Source organism: Taudactylus pleione, unplaced genomic scaffold (genome assembly GCF_031769625.1).
Source record: "Taudactylus pleione unplaced genomic scaffold, aTauple2 ptg000212l, whole genome shotgun sequence".
NCBI classification, from domain to species: Eukaryota; Metazoa; Chordata; class Amphibia; order Anura; family Myobatrachidae; genus Taudactylus; species Taudactylus pleione.
Window position 1 is genome coordinate 1,772,276 of NW_028284614.1, and position 21,149 is coordinate 1,793,424.

A 21,149-nucleotide genomic window follows, 5' to 3' on the forward strand; every position below is an offset into this window, starting at 1 on the left:
GGAAAACTACGCCCCCTGGCCGCTCGCATCCTACGTCATGTCCGCTATTTGTTAGATTAATCGAGTACATCGACCAGCGTATGAACTGCTCGCTATTCTTGTGGTTGGTTTTTCCTACCGCAAACTTGCGAGCAGTTCTGACTATAAAATAACCCAGTGACGTGGTCAATGACGCTGCTGTATTAATTATGCACACCCATAAAACGCCCATTTTGACCTTTAAGCACACCTGCATTCGGATCTCCACTCCCCGTTTTCAAGCACCTTCCCCTGTAACCACCCACATACGCCTCCTCCTGTCACTCAAAATAGCAGGCATTCGCTATTTAGCGAACAAACGATTTTCGGCCGCACTGACTGGTTCGCGCATGCGTACTAAAAACCGTACGCATGCGCAGATGTGCAAACATCGCTCGGAACGAGCGTACTGCCGCTAACGAGCGGCTCTGAATGAGGGCCTTTGTTTATACCAGTCTGCAATTGTAATGGGAGAGTGAGAAGGTAAGGTTCCCATTTAGTATAGAATCTCCTCACACCTTGTTTAATATCACAAAGAGCATTATTCCTACCAAAATAGATATGTTCTAATATATTTTCTCTCAAAGGGCTGTATTTACTACAATCCGCATTTAGGGCCTGATTCAGACCCACTCGCGAGCGGCTGTCCGCTCGCAAGTGGGTCGATGTTATGGACTGAGCATGCGCACGACGGAGGGAGCTCCGTCGTGCGCATGCGCCAGACGCGACGAGCGAAGGAAAGTCCTTCGCTCATTGTGGGCGTGCCAGGGGCGTGCCTCCCTGACGGGGGCGTTCCCACGGGAACGCCTCCCGTCAAAAGCCGGCCCACTGACATCACTAGCGATGTCAGTGGGAGTGATTTTGGCTCTGATAGAGCCAAAATCACTCCGGAGCTTGCGGTTGAAAACCTCAACCGCAGGCTCCGGCTCGCAAATTCGATGGTCGCGATGGTCTCGACCATCGCGACCATCACAATGCACGCTCGTATAGCCTGTGGGTGGTGACCCACAGCTATACGAGCGTCCGGGAGGACGCTCCATGAAAATGGAGCCCGGCCCTCATTCAGAGCGTGCGCTCTGCTCAGAGCGTACGGCTCTGAATGAGGGCCTTAGAATGCAGATTGTAGTGTGATATCTCCGACTGAATTTGCATGGCGAATTCAGGCAATATCACAAGGGAAATCCCCTGCAGGGACAGAGGGCCTGATTCAGAGCCGCTCGTAAGCGGCCACTCGTTCGTTCCGACCGATGTTCGCACAACTGCGCATGCGTACGGATTTTAATACGCATGCGCGAACCAGTCAGTGCGGCCGAAAATCGTGTGCTCGCTAAATAGCGAATGCCTGCTATTTTGAGTGACAGGATGAGGCGTTTGTGGGTGGTAACAGGGGAAGGTGCTTGAAAATGGGGAGTGGAGATCTGAACGCAGGCGTGCCAAACGGTCAAAACGGGCGTTTTAAGGGTGTGCATAATTACTAAAGCAGCGTCATCGACCACGTCACTTGGTTGTTTTATAGTCAGAACTGCTCGCATGATTGTGGTAGGAAAAACCAACCACAAGAATAGCGAGCAGTTCATACGCCGTCCGATGTACTCGATTAATCTAATAAATAGCGGCCATGACGTATGATGCGAGCGGCCAGGGGACATTTTTTCAAAATTACGTTTGCATGTTTTGTTCGCTCGTTCAGACATATAGGCGTGAACAGACCGCAAAGAGCGAACGGTTAATTTAAATAGCCAGCCCCTTTTTCTGGACGAGCGAGCGCAAATAGCGTCCGGCTCTGAATCAGGCCCAGAGCTTGCAAAAAGCTCTGTCCCTGCGATACCCCTCTGCAGCCTTATCACTGTAATTTTCGGAAAAATACAGTGGCATGGTGCCACGCATGCGCCGACCAGCCGCCGCTACACCCCCATCCCCAGGATTGCGAGCCCCCGCAGACCCCCCTTTAATTTCACATACCTCCTGTCATCGCTGCTCCGGTGATGTTCTCCCTTCGGGGCTCCGGTCAGCTGGTCTCCCATCCTGCACCGTGACCCGGTCAGCTGTTCTATGCAGCAGACCAGCTGACTGGAGCACTGGAGGACATCACCGGAGCTGTTTAGACCACACAGCTGATCACTGGAGCCCGGCTCCCGGCTCTGCTCTGCCTGTTACAGCAGAGCAGGAGTTGGGGAACCGGTGGAGACCCTGGATAACGCCATCTCCATGTGGCGTTATTATCACAGGACTTTCCCCGGTATTTTTTCACATTTTATTTTTAGTAAATCTCATGTAGATTGCATTTCCCATTACAATTATGGGAAATGCGATCTGCTTACTAAAAATATGTGATAATTAGGGCTTGGAGTAGAATTTTCTGAATTCTACTCCACGCCCGCAGTATGGACACATTGCTCTCTTTATGTGCTTCATGCTCAACTCATCAGCAGGTGATTCCCCCCCAGTGGAATGGCTGATCTCTGGTGCCCTGCAACAGTAAGGAGGGGGGGAAGGAGATCTGATCTGTGGGCCTGATTCAGACCCGGTCGCAAGCGCTGTGCGCTCGCAACCGGGTCGATGGTAGGCCAGTGCGCATGCGCGAGACCCGGATAGCAACGGGCACTCCGTCGCTCCCGGTCTTGTACCAAAGGGGGCGTGCTGTCGATGTTGAGTGACAGCACGCCCCTTTTGGTGGGCGGGCCGGGGGAGTGGCTGCCCAAACGGAGGCGTTCCCATGTGAACGCCTCCATTTGGGGGCGGCCCCACTGACATCACAAGTGATGTCAGTGGGAGAGATTTCGGCTTTGTTAGAGCCGAAATCTCTCTGGGGCTTGCGGCAACGAGACCCTACCACAAGGGTCTCGTCGCAAGCCCGATGGTCGCGATGGTCTTGACCATCGCGACCATCTTCCTGGCCGCTCGCTATAGCTGTGCGTGGTCACCCACAGCCATGCGAGAGGCCAGGAGGCCGTTCTATAAAAAAAAAAAGACCGGCCCTGATTCAGAGCGAGCATTCTGTCAGAGCGTCCGGCTCTGAATCAGGGACTGTGTGTGTGGAGTGAGGGGAGCTTTCTTAAGTGGTAGAGCTGTGTGTGTATGAGTATGTGTGGGGGTTGGTCTGTGGGAGGAGGGGAGATCTTTGCGAGGGGGAGTACTGTGTATGTGTGTGAAGGGGGGATCTGAATGAAGAGAAGATCTGGGTGAGGGGGGAGCGCTGTGTAAGGGGAAGTGAGCTGTGTAAGGGGGAGAGCTGTGGCGGGGTCTGAATGAGGGGGATCATTGTGTGTGTTTGAGGGGAGGAGATATGTGTGAGAAATGTATACACTATCTGTATTTATATATACATTAATATGTAGCCCCAAGGTGGTTTTGCGTAGGGCTCAGTGGGATCTTAATTAGTCTCTAGGACTGAACAGAAGAGAGGAAGGGTGGAGCCACGGGCAATAACAAAGAGAGGAGGAGGAGTTGGTCCCCTCCCATTATCACCCCTGGCTTCTCCTCTTTTCCACCTATCACCCTGGCCCTGATGTCAGCTGGCCCGGTTTGCACGGAGGAGAGAAGATGGCAGCTGTGTCCCTGCTGCTAAGGGAGGCCTGAGCTGGGTGCTGCTGCTGAGAGCCTGAGTCAAGGCACCCATAACTAGGAGACGCCTGAGTGGTGAGTCTGGTAAGGTCACGCCTAACTGCTCTGATGCCAAATGCCAATAAGGGGCACTACTATGGCATAATGTGTAATAGGGACTCTACTGTGGCATAACCTAAATAAGGGGCACTACTATGGCATGTGTAAAAGGGACACTACTGTGGCATAACTTAAATAAGGGGCACTATTGTTAGGCATAATGTGAATAAGGGACACTATTGTTAGGCATAATGTGAATAAGGGACACTATTGTTAGGCATAATGTGAATAAGGAGCACTATTGTTAGGCATAATGTGAATAAGGGGCACTATTGTGGCATAATGTGAATAAGGAGCATTATTGTTAGGCATAATGTGAATAAGGGGCACTATTTTTAGGCATAATGTGAATAAGGGGCACTATTGTGGCATAATGTGAACTATGAACATTACTGTGGCATAATATGAACTGTGGGGATTACTTTGCAGCATAATGTGATAAAATAGCCAAAACTGTGGCAGAACGTGAAACAATGTGCATTGTGGCCATTATTTTGTAACAAAATGTGAATAAGGGGCACTAAAGTGGAGTAACATGACTAAAAGACATTACTGTGTGGCGTACTGTGAATAAGGGGCACTACTGTGCGGTTTATTTTTAATTTGGTGGAATTACTTTAGTGGGTTGGAATAAATCTAGCCCTCCATGTCCCCGTATGATACTGCCCCTAATGTTTATTATTATTTCCCTTTAATTTGCCCCTACATGCTGGACACGTCCCCTACCTGGCACACTTGGTGGATGGGGGCGTGTTAAAACACACATGCTCTGGACGCCATAGCTACACGCTACACCCTTGCCGATAATCGCCATATAATTAATATAAATTGCTGCTCTTTATTTTTCAAAGTCGGGCTGAGCCTGAGCCTTCACAATTTATGCAGGGAAATGCTGCTACCTGAAGCTCACATAGCAGTAGCACCAGGGGCGTATCTATAATGGTGCAGGGTGTGCGGTGCACACGGGACCCTGGGGCCAGGGGGGCCCGCACCGCACACCCTGCACCCATATTATTTAAAACTTACCTCTCCGAGATCCCGTATCGGGTCTCTCAGCGCTGTGAGGAAATCGACGGGAAAATGGCTGCCGCTCCATTTCCCCCGGTAATCTGCGCATGCACAGTAGACTGGGCACCAGTGTCTACTGATTCTGTGGTGGCCGGCCAGCCGCGTCAGTCAGCTGCCAGCCGCTGGGGTGAGAGGAGGGGACCAATCATGGGGGATTCACACGGGCCCCCTCCTCTCTAAAGATGCCCCTGAGTAGCACACAGTTGTAATTGTCTCCCCTATTACTCCCGGTCTGATGCAGGAGCATACAGTATACAGCTGGCTGGTTATCACACAGCACATTGAGCTCCTGCTGATGTTTACAATACAGATTACAATGTTGCTCTTTATATTTAAACTGGAGGGAGAGTCTGGGCAATCACAGTCTATGCAGAGATGTGCTGCTGTCTGCATCTCACATGGGGGTCCATTTATCAAAGTGTATTTGAGGTAAAATCCCTGAAAAAGTCAGTTTTCGGGGGGTTACCTCAAATACTAAGTATCCCCCGTATGTATGAAGGAGGGACCGCAGAAGGTATCTCCGATACCTGCTGTGATCCCTCCATTGCCGCTGACAGCCGCCTCCCCCATAGGTTTCTATGGGGGATGCAATGCTGCCAAATTTATCAATATCCGGAATGTAATGCCTTCCAGATATTGGCCCCCGCAGCTAACGCCATCTGAAGATCCGCTGGAAACCCTCCCCGGCAATGGCGGATGTGCAGGTGCAGTTCACAGGACTGCGCATGTGCACCACCCCCTGCACCGGCCGGCAGCTCTCTGAAGACATCGGCCGATAGGATCGCTTTTTGCAATGCAATCAGGGGCGTTACTGGCATGCCCTCATCGCATTGCAAAAGCGATCATTGATAAACGGGCCCCATAGTACACAGGACTCCTGCTCTCTGTGGTATTCATATTAGCTAATTACATGGGGAATCTAATCACTTTCATAAAAGAGAGTCTGAAGGCATATACTGTACCGTGCTGGGACGCACTGCTGGCTGGTTCCTATGCAGTGTGGGGGATTCATGCAAACAGTAGTATGTTTATATTACACACATTTCATTCATTTTCAAACACACGGTGAACATGCCAACGGCCTTTTCACTATCTTTAGCTTTTTCAAGTTATGGCTGTGACACAGCCACACCATGCCCTTACTGTACTTTGGCCGTGTCTACAAACTCACCCCCTGCAAATGCACAATCATTCCAGCCCTTGGCTTCCTAGTCATACATAGTCGCACATCTGTCGTACAACTGATAAAAGACATGCCTGTGCCACACTTACCGACATTCAGGCAGCCCCTTCCGGGAGGGCGCTGCCTGGTCGGTGCAGAAGGGAGGGTGGGGGCAGCTTCAGTGGGCGGAGCGAGGACATGCCATAGCGATCATGTCATTGCGGCCCCGCCCCCGGCTTTATAATGCAGACATTACCGGCATTCTAAAAACAGGGTGCGGGGCTACAATGACAAGATTCAGCGTGAATCGCGTCATTCCCCCCCCCCCCGAACCACCCAATTTCACATGCGGGCGTTGGGGGTCACGGGGGGCCAGCGGCCATTCCAGGGGACTTACCTACTCTTGCGGGGTGCCAGGAGCGGCACCCAATTTTCGGGAGGCTCCCGGCTGTTTCGGGAGAGTAGGCAAGTATGGCCTGTGCTCTAAAGGGATGTGCAACTTACGGCAAAAAAAAAAAAAAGGAAATCACATTTACACTGCTTCACTTTTTCAACATTTTGTTATGTTACAGCCTTATTCCAAAATCTAATAAATTCATTTTGTCCTCAAAATTCTACACACAATGGCCCTCATTCAGAGCCGCACGTTAACAACAGTACGCTCGTTGCGTTCCGATGTTGACTAACCGCGCATGCGTCGGTGTTACACTGCGCATGTGCGTACGGCAGATTGCGAGCTTTTTTTCTCTCGTTCCTAAAATAGCGTACAGGAAGTGACATGTCAAATGTGATTGACAGAACAGGGCGTTTTTGGGTGTTGACGGGGGTGGAGATGAAAAAACCCAGGCGTGGCGAGGCGTTTTTGGGGCGTACATACATTAGCAGATGCGAACGTCAAATGTGTTCGGACCGTCTCATACGTCACTGGAACATCCGCTTTCCCTTCAAAATGCTCGCACAGCTTAGGGTCAGGATTACTCGACCACATTGGCGATGGCCTTCTCCTCCGTCCCGGGACTCAACGATGGTGCTGCGATTAATCGCGGCTGGTCAGTAAAGTAATTAGTGTTGGATTGAAAACCGGCTTGGTATGTGTTTGGAAAGCAGTTTATTGGGATAGCACAAAAGCGTACGCAGGTGGAAATCAGAGCTGCTAATGTCATGATTACACAATCAATTAGCGTACATTTTTGGGGTTTTATTTTGGCCACAATTTGTTGGTTATGGCCTATTGTAACAATAATGTCATCATGTTTTAATTAGCTCCCCTTTTTTTGGGTTTACTGTGGAATTGGCATCGCTATGTGATTTTTTAAACTTTCCTTAAAGAGGCCTTTTTTTTTTTTTAAGAGGGTCAGTTTTTGCCTTTAGGGCCAGGATTAAATGTAACCCATTTGTACAATAATGTCACAATACAATGTCAGTTTTTTGTTTTAAATTTATTGTTTAAACACAAACAAATTGGCCTAATATTTTGTTGCCTTTTTTTTGTGGCAAAGATATTTGTTAAAAAAAAAAAAAAGCCATAACTGGTAACATAAACGTAAATACCAAAATTAAAAACATTTCACAAGAAAGGAGAGGGAAGTTTTGACCAGAAAGGAATATGAGCCAAGCACAGAAGGAGTGTGGGAAAAGTCGCCATTGCTGTCACCGTTTTCTCGCCCGTTTGGCTGGGTGAGGGTGGGCACCAGACCGGGTCCGGGATGCCATCGGGCTGGCCTGTCCAGAGGCAGATGTTGTGGCCTCTGGACTAGGCACAGGGCTAGGCACATTTGGAGGATTGGCTGATGTTGTGCCAGAGGTGGAGGATCCGGATGTTCCGGCAGGAAGGGAGGTCGGCTCCACCATGTGCTGGCGAACGAGCTGCTCCAGGGCATCGGCGATGCGGATGTTGGCCCTGGTATTTTCCGCCAGGGCCTGAGCAATGGTCACGTTGGCCGCAGCATTTTGCTCCAGGGCCTCAGCCACCCGTATCAGACTGGCGTCCATCCTCTGCAGAATCTCCGTATGGAAATCCGATTTAAAATTGAGTTCTGTGAGGAGGCCCACTGCCTGCGAGGGGGCACGCCCTGGACTGGCTTCTGCAGGGTCCTCAGCCGGATGTACTGGTTCCTCCCCTGCAGAGCCAGCAGAAATTCTGCGGCCAAGGCTCCCCTCTGGAGCAGACTCATCCGCCTCTGTCTCTGTTAGGAAAAATGCGAAAAGACTCACATTAGAATCTACATATTGGCACAATAGCATTTCAGAGTTGGTGACATCACAAGACTTACCTTGGCCAACATGAGGAGCCGCAAAGTCTGGCATGTCCGTATCCATGTTGGACACGCCAAACACCTCCACAGCCTGCACACACCCCTGTGCCAGCTCTTCTAAGTCTGTCAACTCCAATGACACAGGGGTGGGACCCCCACCTGTCCCCCTTGCATGCCTAGCCCTGTCGGCAAGTTTTTGCTTGAGACGATATTTGAAGTCTGCCCATCTGTGGAATGAAATTGGAACCATTATCCTTTTTTTTACAATGGGGTTTGTTTATAGGATGGGAAAGTGTTTACTTACCGCCGTTTGACATCCCAGGCTAGACGGACATAATCACCCACCCTATTGACAGCAACGGCGACCTCCTCCCACATTCTCCACTTCTGGCTTTGGCTCATATTCCTGGCTGCCTGGGGCAGGATGTCAACGCACTTCTGGATCAAAACCTCCATCTCCTTGCTTGTGAAATGTGGCTGCCTTTTTTTTTTGGCAGCTTTGGCGGGTTGACTGGGGCCAGCAGTCTCTTCCATGTCATCCTCCTCACCTATTTGGGTAAATATGCAGATTTAGCCACTTCACAACTTGCACAATATTATGTTTTAAAAGATTCATTGAGACAAAATGCATGAAGGCCTTACCGCCGGAATTTTGGCCATTGTTTCCCTGGTCTGAAGCCATGTCTCTGCTTCCAGAATGAAATCAACCAGAAATTAAATGTGATTTCGTGACGTATTTATACATGCGTCCTTAGTTTGCGGCCGCATCATTGATTGTGCGTCCCTATGATTCATCCTTAATTTGTGCGGGAAAATAAACACTATTTATGGCTTGGTGTGTGTGGAGTCGAGGTTGCGTTGTTGGATTGTTGGCGGTTAAGTTGGTTGGATTTGGTTGTTTGCGGTTGGAGGATTTGGCGGTGTTTGTATTTTTTTGGGTTTGCTACAGTTGTTTTCGTTTTCCGTTCGCATTTTTGGGGGGTTTTTTTTGCCATCGTTTCCTGATTTGGTAAGTTTTGTGCAGTCTAATTTGTGGCCAATTGGTGTCTACTTCTGGTTTTTTGTTTTATCTATTTTTTTTAACACTAATTTCATCTATTTTAGTTTGTTTTGGCTTTCGGACCCAAAGACCTTTTTGAGGGAAATCTTATATATTCGATTTTGGTAAGTCCATTATTTTTCTTGCATTTGCGAACTAATTAACGCATTTTTGACTGTTGGTGTAGTGACTTGCATTTGCGAACTAATTAACGCATTTTTGACTGTTGGTGTAGTGACTTGCATTTGCGAACTAATTAACGCATTTTTGACTGTTGGTGTAGTGACTTGCATTTGCGAACTAATTAACGCATTTTTGACTGTTGGTGTAGTGACTTGCATTTGCGAACTAATTAACGCATTTTTGACTGTTGGTGTAGTGACTTGCATTTGCGAACTAATTAACGCATTTTTGACTGTTGGTGTAGTGACTTGCATTTGCGAACTAATTAACGCATTTTTGACTGTTGGTGTAGTGACTTGCATTTGCGAAATAATTAATGCATTTTTGACTGTTGGTGTAGTGACTTGCATTTGCGAAATAATTAACGCATTTTTCGAGGCTTATTCATCATGTAAACCAGTTTTGCTTTTCCCTTTTCCATTTTGGGGTCCATTTGACCCCTATTTGACGTACGGTGTGCAATGTCGTTTTCATCGATGGCCAAATGTGTGTTTCGCCTATTTTATGTGTTGGCTTGCACCAATTTGACAAACATAAAATCACCCTCTAAATTTTTGATGTCTCATTTTTGGCTTTTTTACAGTTTATACGTATCATGACAATACCCCGGCATGTAAGCAGCTATGGATGGTATCATAAAGCTAAGTTGTTTTATGTTACTTTTGGGGTGGCTCAAAAGCCTTACATTGTAAACTTTGAATTTCAGGTAGATCTGGGGCGAATTGTTCTGGCCCTGCTCCCGGAAGACGACCAACCTCAAACTCGTCCCAGGCGTAGGCATCGTAGGCATGCAAGGCCTCAGATATTTCGAACACGTGTCACCCTTTTTGGAATGCCCGATGGTGAGGTTTTAAGACGCTACCGTCTACCTCCCAAAATCATCATAGACACTCTCTCATTAATAGAAAGTGATCTTGAGTGGCAAATTGACAGTCCAACAGCAATACCACCACTGACGCAATTTATGGCGGTGTTACATTTCTGTGCCTCAGGATCGTTTCAAACAATGGTGGGAATAGTGGCGGGCATCTCCCAATCCTCCTTTTCCCGGATCCTGAGGGCAGTGATGGAGGCACTTTTCAAGCACCTCCATCATTTTATTAAAATGCCTTTGGATATGGGTGCCCTTAGTGTGGCCAAGGCCAATTTTTACCAAATAGCTGGCTTCCCACACATCATAGGGGTTGTGGATGGTACTCACATACCACTTCAGCCTCCAGCACGGCTGGAGGCAATATTTAGAAACCATAAACACTATCACTCCCTGAATGTAATGGTGGTATGTGATGCCTCCCTCCAGATCCTGTCCCTGAATGCTAAATTACCAGGAAGTGCTCATGACTCCTTCGTCATCCGGCAATCAGGGATATGGCAGAAATTAACCAACCTACAAGCTGGTGATGCGTGGCTTCTGGGTAAGTGGAGACCTTTAGTACATAACAATGTTAAGCTTGATACACAGTGTTCCTGATGTTGTCTATTTTTTTTCACAGGAGACAGTGGATACCCTTGCATGTCCTGGCTGCTCACTCCTTATTTGGCTCCCACACCAGGGCCACAAAGTGCGTATAATTCCGCACTTACAGCCACCAGGCAAGTGGTGGAGCGCTGTATCGGCCTTTTAAAAGGCCGATTCAGATGCCTCCACCGCTCTGGTGGCGAGCTCATGTATGTGCCGGATATGGTGTCTAAAATTGTGGTCCTGTGTGGGATATTTCACAACATTGCCATAAGGAGTGGTGTCCCAATGCAGCCAGAGGATGCCTTACCTGAGGATGGCCCCCCCGAGGTTGGTCGGAGGTCAGTATGTGGGGGGGCCATACGCGATGATGTGGTGGCCAGATTTTTTAGGTAAGTTGTAACAAAACTACAGTGTTTATACCTAATGTGTTTGTGTTTGTTTGTGAACATCTAATTTTGTGTTTTTTTTTTCACCATCTTCTGTTTGTTCACATAATCTTTGGCACTCCAACGCTCACTACTTCCTGCTACCCTTACCAAACCTGGATCTGGTCCTTTTGGGCATATATTCTGGAACCCATATCGCAACGCCATGTTTGTGGAATCATGTTGGCATGGTCCTTCGTCAACCAGTTCTTGATTTTTTGTTTTTATTTAATTATTTCTTGGTATGTGTTGTATTTGAATTTATCACTGTGTTCTTTTTTTGGGAGTGACCACTTTGTTTTCTCTGTTATGTTGTGAATAAATGTTTGGAGAGTGAAATGGTCTTCCTTTTTTGGGACGTTAACAGCAAGTGTAACCAGGTTAACACAAGTTACATTTGACTAAGGGGTAATCCAGTACTGACGCCAGTTGAGCTAAACTGAAATATGTTTTCAGCTTCCCAACCCACACCAAAAGGAAGCCTGGCCCAACCTTGGGATTTGTAAGATTGGCCTAAGCAGCTTGCGCACCAACTAGGAACCTGTAAAATGTAGAAATATGTAATTGACACTACACCCAAAAAGGGAAATTACATTGTTACTGTTATGTGTTTCTTGTGTCTGTTTGACATACAAAGACAAAACACAATCTAACTTTTAAAAAAGGGAAATCCTTGCAGGAACAGTCTACTTATGTCATGCTAAACTATCTTGGTTTTGGATTTAAAAAATGAGCCAGAACGTATATTTGTCTGAATAAATTTATTTTGAAAAGTAAACAAAAATAAAAAAACTACTGGCGAAGGAGGCCAGACAGCCGGTCGAGGGCCACCAGAATGCCAATTACATGTTGGCGCATCTGGCCAACACAATCCGCCACCTCTTGCCGACGCCTCTGTTCCTCTGTGGGTGAGAAAAGTGTGTGGGTTAATACAACAATAGGGAATCCACATTAAAAAAACAAAAACACAACCAAATCACTCCTAAACCTAAAAAAAAAAAAAAAAAGGGGGTGCTGCCAAAAATACAAGGCCTATGTACAAATTCCCACAGGTGTGATATGTGTATGTTGAAATCACCAGGAAGAGGTAAAGGCAAACTGCAAAATCACCAAAAGTCAAGCCACAAAAACACGAAGAAAGGCACGACACATGATTACATACAAACAGTTTGTGCTTTAAAAAAAAACAAAATAAAAACATACCGGGAGCCAAAACGGGAGCTCCGGAAATGCCTCCATGATCCTCCTCGGAGGATCCGTCATTCCCCAAAGAATGGGGAGGAGTTATGATGGACTCCGGGGAGGGGGTAATTGGAAGAGGGGTGGGTGGAGGAGAGGGGGAAGTGGGACGGAGGGGAAGGAGGCCCGACATTTCCGGGAGAGGGTCTGGGAAGGATGGGGAGGAGTGGGGAATAGGGGAAAGATTTGGGGTGGAGTGTTGGCTGGGGGTTGGGGATAGTGGCCGGGAACGCCGTCTGGACGGACGGTGACGGCGGAGTCTTGGCTGTCCCCCTAAAATATGTCAAAGAAATTGCGGTTAGTTTATGGACAAATCCGGGCACCAAAACTAAAAAAAAAAAACAACCCAAAAAATAAGCCAAATAGGAGTAGAATGAATAAATCAGAAATAGAGGGAAAACATGCACACGCAGATATGAGTACAAATAATAAATAGGACAGACAGGAAAACATGCACACGCAGATATGAGTACAAATAATAAATAGGACAGACAGGAAAACATGCACACACAGATATGAGTACAAATAATAAATAGGACAGACAGGAAAACATGCACACACAGATATGAGTACAAATAATAAATAGGACAGACAGGAAAACATGCACACGCAGTTTGCCCCACAAACACAAACATTAAAACCACAATACATAACACTTACTTTCCAGGATCTGCATGCGAAAGCATGCCAGCAAGCGGGGCGTTCGCCGTTGCAGGTCGGACCACCTGCGCTCCAGCTGCCCGATGTTGCGGCGTGAGCCGAAGGACCGCAGGCGGGACCGTGCCTCCGCATACGCGGAGCGCTTCTGCCGGTTGGTCATGGGTTGAGGTTGGCTGGTGATCCGGCGATCCATGACCTCCGTAAGCACCAGCAGCTCGCGCCTGGTGAATGCGGAGGCTCTCATGATGGCAATGGTGTTTTTCTTAAAAATCATTTTTGATAAAGTGTGTAAAAATTTTCTGATTGGCTAATGTATTTTGGAAATTAACAGGAGCAATTTTATTGGTTAGTGTATGAGTCATGTGTTCGACAGGGCCAGAAATCTCTGGAGAGTTATGATAGGCTTGATGCAGTGACATGCGTAAGCAAATTTAAATAAAGAAATGAACCCAGGGAAATATGCGGGGATCCACAGCAATAGAACAATTGTTTAATTGTGGTTCACATGTTTTTTGAACAATAAAAGCGAATGTTTCATCCGTACGTATTCTGCGGGTAAACACAAACACGGACAAGAGTAAAGTTTCTTGCATTGTGTTGAAAAAAAACAAACAATTAAGCTAATTGATACATTGATTGGCATGATACGATTGAGGGAGGTAGGCAGAATAAAGGAGCAGGTAATCGACATCTGACAAGGCCACTTCCTGTTTATACTTGTGCGTGCGTTCCTTTCAAGCCATTTCGGGGATGTACGCTCGCTATTTCGTACGCTCGTTAGTTAGAGGAGGGGTCGTCAGAGTTTAGGGAGGAATTTTAGATGCGAACGAAAATACGAGCGAGCCATTGAATTTAAATATTTTTGTACGTGCGCCCGCTTGCGAGTGGGTCTGAATGAGGGCCAATACTCCATAATGACAACATATTAAAAGTTTTTATCAGATTTTTGCAAATTTAATAAAAAAAAAAAAACACTGTGGAGAGAGGAAATCAAATGTACATAAGTATTCACAGCCTTTGCCATGAAGCTCAAAATTGAGCTCAGGTGCATTCTATTTCCACTGATCATCCTTGAGATGTTCCTACAGCTTAATTGGAGTCCACCTGTGGTAAATTCCGTTGATTGAACATGATTTTGAAAGCAGGGGTGTGTCTAGGGGTCCAAGTGCCCCTGGCAAAGAAAGGGACTGCTGCCCCCCTTCCATACATGCCTACCCTCCCGGTTGTCGCGGGAGGCTCCTAATTTTTGGGTAACCCCCCGCACCCCGGAAGGGTAGGCATTTCTACTGCATTCTGCCCACTTCCTAGTGAAGTGGGCAGAATGAGGAGAATACCCACGGCGATCGCGGGTCTCCGCGAAGGTGGCGGGGCTTAAGATGTGATTCTGCATGAATCACAGCATTTGGCCCCGCCCCCTATGTAAATTGTACCCAATCGCGACAATTTTACCGTGAGGGGGCGGGGCTTAATGACGCGGAACGTCAAGCCCCACCCCCGTCGGCCCCCTGCTGCTTCTCTTACCCGGGCTTCTCCCGGGAAGAGAGTATCAAACGTAGGCAACTATGCCCCCTTCCCCTGCGGCCCCATATTTTCAGAAAAGCAAAACACAAAATAGAGATTAATGCCAGCACCCATGGTGAGTGGCATCCTGGTCTAGGGGCAGATACAAGCCTGGGTGACACACACTGAAGGTGACACACACACATAGTGACACACACAGGAGCTGATACATACGCAAAAGGTGACACACACAGGAGGTGACACACACACAGGAGGTGACAAACAGAGAAGGTGACACACACACAGGAGGTGACACACACACTAGGAGGTGACACACACAGGAGGTGACACACACACATATGAGGTGACACACACAGGAGGTGACACACAGAGAAGGTGACACACACACAGGAGCTGATACATACGCTGAAGGTGACACAGACAGGAGGTGACACACACACAGGAGGTGACACACAGAGAAGGTGACACACACACACAGAAGGTGACACACCAGGAGGTGACACACACAGGAGGTGACACACAGAGAAGGTGCCACACACACAAATAGGAGGTGACACACACACAGGAGGTGACACAGGAACTGACACTCATACGCAGAAGGTGAAACACACAGGAGGGGAAACTGGCATCAGAGGGTGTGGAGGAAGCACAGGAACCGCTCAGCGCCAGCAGCCGCCATGCAGTGATGAAAGAGGGTGGTGTACAGGTTACAGAGACCCGGGAGCTCCCCCAGACACCAAGGTTGGGGAAGTCACACGGATAAAGAATATTATGTAGATAGAAAGATGAGGCGCAGCCTCCATCCCGCCGCCAGCCCAGAGTGCTGCAGCCAATCCACCACTTCCTCAACAGCACAAGTGACAGTCTGCGCCTGCCAATCCCCCGCTCCCTCACCACACATGGCTTTGACCGCTGCACTGCACCCTGGGACATGTAGTCTTCTCACTTTAGGATGCCGCGCTGCATGCCTAATACATGCCTATTATTACTACTAATTTAAAAAAAAAAAACACTGTGGAGAGAGGAAATCACATGTACATAAATATTCACAGCCTTTGCCATGAAGCTCAAAATTGAGCTCAGGTGCATCCTATTTCCACTGATCATCCTTGAGATGTTCCTACAGCTTAATTGGAGTCTACCTGTGGTAAATTCCGTTGATTGAACATGATTTTGAAAGCAGGGGTGTGTCTAGGGGTCCAAGTGCCCCGGGCAAAGAAAGGGACTGCCGCCCCCCCCTTCCCCTGCGGCCCCATATTTCCAGAAAAACAAAACACAAAATAGAGATTAATGCCAGCACCCATGGTGAGTGGCATCCTGGTCTAGGGGTAGATACAAGCCTGGGTGACACACACTGAAGGTGACACACACACATAGTGACACACACAGGAGCTGATACATACGCAAAAGGTGACACACACAGGAGGTGACACACACACAGGAGCTGACACTCATACGCAGAAGGTGAAACACACAGGAGGGGAAACTGGCATCAAAGGGTGTGGAGGAAGCACAGGAACCGCTCAGCGCCAGCAGCCGCCGTGCAGTGATGAAAGAGGGTGGTGTACAGGTTACAGAGACCCGGGAGCTCCCCCAGACAGCAAGGTTGGGGAAGTCACACGGATAAAGAATATTATGTAGATAGAAAGATGAGGCGCAGCCTCCATCCTGCCGCCAGCCCAGAGTGCTGCAGCCAATCCACCCTTTCCTCAACAGCACAAGTGACAGTCTGCGCCTGCCAATCCCCCGCTCCCTCACCACACATGGCTTTGACCGCTGCACTGCACCCTGGGACATGTAGTCTTCTCACTTTAGGATACCGCGCTGCATGCCTAATACATGCCTATTATTACTACTGAGCAGAGTGTTAGGGTGACATTAGTTGGGATGGAGTGTAGTTATTCTACCCCCGGCAGAAGATGGTACCGTCAGGTGGCACCACCCCTCCAGCAGGCACCCCCTGGAAAGTGCCATCCTGGCCAATAGGTAGATACAGCCCTGTTTGAAAGGCATTCACCTGTCTATATAAGGTCCCACACTTGACAGTGCATGTCAGAGCACAAACCAAGCATGAAGTCCAAAGAATTGTCTGTACACCTACGAGACAGGATTGTTTCGAGGCACAAATCTGGGGAAGGGTACAGAAAAATATCTGCTGCTTTGAAGGTCACAATGAGCACAGTGGCCTCCATCATCCGTAAATGGAAGAAGTTTGGAACCACCAGGACTCTTCCTAGAGTTGGCCGGCCGTCTAAACTGAGCAATCGGGGGAGAAGGGCCCTAATCAGGGAGGTGACCAAGAACCCCATGGTCACTATGTCAGAGCTACAGCATTCCTCTGTGGAGAGAGGAGAACCTTCCAGAAGGACAACCATCTCTGCAGAAATCCACCAATCAGGCCTGTATGGTAGAGTAGCCAGACAGAAGACACTCCTTAGTAAAAGCACATGGCAGCCCGCCTGGAGTTTGCCAAAATACACCTGAAGGATTCTCTGACCTGATGAGACAAAGATTGAACTCTGAAAATGGCTGTGTACCGACGCTTCCCATCCAACCTGATGGAGCTTGAAAGGTGCTGCAAAGAGGAATGGATGAAACTGCCCAAATATAGGTGGGCCAAGCTTGTGGCATCATATTCAAAAAGACTTGAGGCTGTAATTGCTGTCAAAGGTGCATCAACACAGTATTGAGCAAAGGCCGTGAATACTTATGTACATTTGATTTCTTAGTTGTTTTTTTTTACTTAAATTTGCAAAAATCGCTCAGAACCTTTTTACACGTTGTCATTATGAGGTATTGTGTGTAGAATTTTGAGGACAAAAATTAATTTATTCCATTTTGGAACAAGGCTGTAACATAACAAAATGTGGAAAAAGTGAAGCGAATACTTTCCGGATGCACTGTATCTCTCACTCTGAATAAGGCCCTTTGTTTCCCTGTCACAGACACCAAAAACATGGCCTGTATCTCATTTATAGTGATACAATAGCTATATCTTAAGAGCATTGGCGTCCCCCCTCCCCCATTTTCAAATAGGGACATAAGATGTGCACCCGAAAAGGGGTGTGGCCCCATGGGGAAGGGCTATGAGAAATCTGATTTGTCCCATACTGTGATGAAGGGGTACTGATCCCGTTGAACCAGTATTATCCAGATGTCACTGCCAAATACAGTGTGAATTCAATGGCTGCATTGATGATACACAATAATTATGCAATATACTCTAATGCTGGGTACACACGGGACGATCTGTACAACCAACGATATGGCTGAACTATTTCCCTGTAGTGCAGGACAAACGATATTGGCTGTACACACTGATGGATATCTTTCAGGGAAGTCATCCTGCTACATCTCTGAACAGGCAAATCTTGCTGAAATCATCCAAATTGACCTGCGTGTACGGATGACCAAAGATACCGTTATCGTTCAGCGGGAGCGCGCATCTTTCGTCGTTCATGAATGATATATCGTTGAACAACATCGTTATCGTTCAAATATATTGGACCTGATTCAGAGGTGCACGCAAGCGGCTGCTCGCTCGTATGTGGCCGATGGTAAGAGACCCTGCATGCGCACGCCTCATTCTGCGCGTGTGCGAAATACTCTGTGCGATCGCAGTCCGCTCGCTCGCCGAGCAACCACAGCCCAGTGTAATGAGTGACAGGAGAGGCCGTTTGTGGGTGGTAACAGGGGCAGGACACTAATAACGGGGGAGTGGAGGTGCAAACGCAGGCGTGTCTGGGTGTTGCAATGCCATTTGTAAGGCGTGCATAATTAACAGGCAGCATCATAGTACACGTCAAATTCCTGTTTTTTACTCTGAAGTCCTCGCAGTGCTTGCGGTAGGGTAAGGCAACCACAAGCGCTGCGATCGCTTCCGATGGTCCTCGATGAACCAATGTTATAATACTCTTCCTGGAGATGATGTGCGCTAGTGGGCGTCTCTACATACGCTGATGGGCATCTGCATACATAAAGCGATCGCTCGCACAAAGTGGGCATGCTTAAGCCTTTCCGAGCGAGCGCCTGCCATGCCATCACTTAGCCGAATTTGCATACGCTGGGTGCGAGCGATCGCATCTAGCGAGCGGCTTTGAATCAGGTCCATTGTCTTGCGTGTATGCACCTTTACTCACCAGCTCTAGATGTAGGAGAGCGCTGGTGATGCTGCACCTACAGCAGGATTTGTCCATCAGAACAGCCGTGCACAAGCCTGTAGCCGGCAGTGTAGATCACCGACTGAGGGTATAGAAAGAGCGCTGCTTGTAGTGTGTAACCAGCAAATATCAGCGGTGCAGAGGTCTGTTTATGTATAATGTGCTGCAGAGGTTAAAGTGGGCCGGAACTTCTATTCGGAGACGGAACCAGTTCTGTCTCCTCCGACCCACCTTAGCCCGGCGCCACAGGGAGGCTCCATTTGCCGGGTGCCTGCTGAAATTTTCTTACCAGCGGGTGCCCGGCTCCCTCCACGCAGCGCCAGCCTGAGGCTGGAGCTCACACCTGAGCTCCGGCTTCCGGCTCCCGCAGTGCACTATGGGAGAGAAGTCATGATGTCTTTCCCATAGTTCCGAAGGAGCGGCCAGCCAAACGGATGCAGACGTGGGAGCGAGGCTTAAGGTAAGTATTGTTTTTTTTTCCTTTGTGTATAAGCGGCTTCATATTGGGGGCATAACTTCTGGGGGCATTTATTCGGGGGCACTACTAATGGGGGCACTGCTACTGGGGGCATTTACTCGGGGCATTACTATTGGGGGCATTTACTCAAGGGCATTACTATTGGGGGCACTACTACTGGGGGCATTGCTATTGGCACTACTACTGGGGGCATTACTTTTACAGGAGGCATTACTACAGGGGGAACCACTACTGGTGGCACTGCATAAGGGGCACCACTACTGGGGGCTCGGAATAAGGGGCACCACTACTGGGGTCACTGAATAAGGGACACTACCACTGTGGGCACTGGATAAGGGGCACTACCACTACTGGGGGCACTGCATAAGGGGCATTACCACTGTGGGCACTGCATAAGGGGCATTACCACTGGGGGCACCACTACTGGGGTCACTGCATAAAGAGCACTATCACTCCTGGGGGAACTGCAGAAGGGGCTCTACCACTACAGGGGGAACTGCATAAGGGACACCACTACCAGGCCCGTCAAGAGCAGTGCCGGGCCTCAGTAAAAAAGGGAGCATGGCCTAATCGCAGGAGGCATGGCCACGCCCCATTAGGTAAAAAAAAAGTTTTGCAGTGCCGCTGCGCGCTGGTGAGGGGGGGCGCAGGGAGCCCCCTTAGCCCAGCGCATGACCAGTGGGGCGCGATCAGCTTGATCGCTTTCCCCACAAGCATAGGAGACTGCTGTGGCTGCTTCTTAGCAGCCACAAGCAGTCTCCCAGTACAACCCAGCACTCAGCAGCGTGTACTGGGCTGTTGTGATGTAAGAGGGGGGGGGGAGCGGTGCCGGATCCGGGCCCCCGCCAGGCCCCTCCAGCAAGCCCGGGTAATTTATACCTGCCCCCCCCCCTCTTGGCGCCCCTGACCACTACTGGGGGAACTGCATAAGGGGCACTACCATTACTATGAGCACTGAATAAGGGGCACTACCACTACTGTGGGCACTGCATAAGGGGCATTACCACTATGGGCACTGCAAAAGTGACACTACCACTACTGGGGGAACTGCATAAGGGGCACCTGTACTGGGGTCACTGCATAAGGGGCACTACCACTACTGTGGGCACTGAATAAGGGGCACTACCACTACTATGGGCACTGCATAAAGGGCACCGCTACAATGGGCATTGCATAAGGAGCACTACTGCTGTGGGCATTATATGTAAGGGGCACTACAGCTGTGGGCACTGTATAAGGGGCACTGCTACTGTGGGCATTATGTGTATTAGGGGCAATACTACTGTGGGCATTGCGTATAAGGGGCACAAATGTGGGCATTCTGTAAAAGAGGCACTGCTGTGTGTTATACATGAATAAGGGACACTACTATGTGATGTAATGTCAATCAGGGGTGAATCGAGATTGTGCTACTGTGTGGCATAATTTGAATTGACTATTGTGCGACCACACCCCTTTTTTTAAAACCGCGCATTGTCCCTTTTCTTAAAAAATCGCTGAGGGGGGCGGGGGGAGGATCCACCACTTTTCTACGATCATTTTAAGCACTGCTGTGCTGGTAGCTGAACTCACCGGCAAGGGTACTCGTGCTGTGCTGGTAACAACTGGGTCGAGAATCGGTAGCCGTATTTAGGGCTGCCATCAGGAATTGAGGGGCAGATAGCTCCATTTGTAAGGAGTCTGACTGCCATGTGAGAGGTGATAGGTTTGAGTCTTGGGTATGACAGTATTTTGAATTTGTGTTAAGTAAAAGAGGATGTGACTGAAGGTGCTTGGGGAGGTGGCCATATGGAGGGGGGATCAGCCAGAGAGGAGA